Genomic DNA, 2,356 nt, shown 5'->3' with positions numbered 1-2,356 from the left:
ATTTTCCATCATTCTTTCAAGAGCCAACAATTTTAACATTCTTAAAACAACAAATTCAAAAGACATATGCACTGTTCAAGCATTCATTCAGAAAACAAAAAGTATTGTCACCACATCAAAATAATTAAACTAGTTTCAAGGATGAATTTAAAAACATTTTTCATCTAAGAAAGGTGATGGATTCATAGGACATTTATAACTTTAAGGCATAGACACTAAGACACTAATGATCATGTAATAAAGACACAAACATAAATAAACATAAAGCATAAAAATTTGAAAAACAGAAAACAAAGAACAAGGAAATTAAAGAACGGGTCCACCTTAGTGATAGCGACTTGTTCTTCCTCTTGAAGATCTTATGGAGTGCTTTTGAGCTCGTCTATGTCTCTTCCTTGTCTTTGTTGCTCTTCCCTCATAGCTTTTTTATCTTTTCTAATCTCATGGTGGATGATGGAATGCTCTTGGTGCTCCATCCTTAGTTGTCCCATGTTAGAGCTTAATTCTCCTAGGGAGGTGTTGATTTGCTCCCAATAGTTTAATGGGGGGAAGTGCATCCCTTGAGGCCTCTTAGGGATTTCATGATGAGGAATTTCCTCATGCTCTTGTTTGCTCCATCCTTTTCTTAGTGATGAGCTTTTGAGATGAATCTCTCCATCTCCCAGACTCAGAGGTGGAAGCTTTTGCCTTCCCTTTCCTCTTTCTAGAGGTTTCTCTGGCCTTAAGTGTCATACATGGTTATGAAAAAACAAAAAGCAACGCTTTTACCACACCAAACTTAGAAGGTTTGCTTGTCCTTGAGCAAAAGAAGAGAAGAGGGAGTAGAAGAAGAACAAATAGAGGAGATGGAGGGGGGCTTTGTGTTTCGGCCAAGGGGGAGAAGTAGTGTTTAGGTTGTGTAAAAATGAGGGGGTGAAGATGGGTTTATATAGGGGTGGAGAGGTATTGAGGTGATTGGTGAGTGGGTGAAGAAGAGATTGAGTGGTGGGGTAAGTGGGGATCCTGTGGGGTCCACAGATCCTGAGGTGTCAAGGATAGCTCATCCCTGCACCAAGTGGCGTGCAAAACGCCCTTTTCTGCCAATCCTGGTGTTAAACGCCAGGCTGCTGCCCATTTCTGGCATTTAACGCCAGCTTCTTGCCCATTCCTGGCGTTAAACGCCAGTCTGGTGCCCCTTTCTGGCGTTAAACGCCCAGAATGGTGCCAGACTGGGCGTTAAATGCCCATTTGCTACCCTTACTGGTGTTTAAACGCCAGCAGGTTTTTCCTCCAGGGTGTGCTGTTTTTCTTTCTGTTTTTGCTTTTTCAATTGATTTTGTGACTTCACATGATCATTAACCTACAGAAAACATAAAATAACAATGGAAAATAGATAAGTATAACATTGGGTTACCTCCCAACAAGCGCTTCTTTAATGTCAGTAGCTTGACAGTGGGCTCTCTTGGAGCCTCACGGATACTCACAGCATGATGATGGCCTCTCAACACCAAACTTAGAGTTTGTTTGTGCCCTCCCAACACCAAACTTAGAGTTTGAATGTGGGGGTTTTATTTGACTCTATATTGAGAGAAGCTTTTCATGCTTCTTCCCTTTCCTGTCTGTAAACCATGGTACTTCCTGAATGGCGAAGAGTTGCTCATCCAGAAAGGTTTCAGAGATCTCAGTAGGAGGGTGGGGCGCTCCTGCTACTGGTTCTATCCGGGACAGGTGATCAGCTACTTGATTCTCTGTCCCTTTTCTGTCTCTTATTTCTATATCAAACTCTTAGAGAAGCAACACCCATCTTATGAGCCTGGGTTTTGAATCCTGCTTTGTGAGTAGATATTTAAGAGCAGCATGGTCAGTGTACACAATCACTTTTGATCCTACTAGATAGGATCTAAACTTGTCAATGGCATAAACCACTGCAAGTAACTCTTTTTCTGTGGTTTTGTAATTCTTCTGTGCATCATTTAAAACACGGCTAGCATAATAAATGACGTGCAGAAGCTTGTTATGCCTCTGTCACAACACTGCACCTATGGTATGGTCACTGGCATCACACATTAGTTCGAATGGTAATGTCCAGTCTGGTGCAGAGATGACTGGTGCTGTGACCAGCTTAGCTTTCAGAGTCTCAAACGCCTGCAAACACTCTTTATCAAAGATAAATGGCGTGTCAGCAGCTAGCAGATTACCCAGAGGTTTGGCAATTTTTGAAAAATCCTTTATAAACCTTCTGTAGAATCCTGCATGCCCCAGAAAGCTTCTGATTACCTTAACATTGGTGGTAATTTTTCAATTACTTCAACTTTAGCTTGATCCACCTCTATTCCCTTGTTTGAAATTTTATGCCCAAGGACAATCCCTTCAGTCA

The sequence above is a fragment of the Arachis duranensis genome, chromosome 1, assembly GCF_000817695.3.
Source record: "Arachis duranensis cultivar V14167 chromosome 1, aradu.V14167.gnm2.J7QH, whole genome shotgun sequence".
Classification (NCBI taxonomy): domain Eukaryota; kingdom Viridiplantae; phylum Streptophyta; class Magnoliopsida; order Fabales; family Fabaceae; genus Arachis; species Arachis duranensis.
This window is presented reverse-complemented; position numbering follows the sequence as displayed.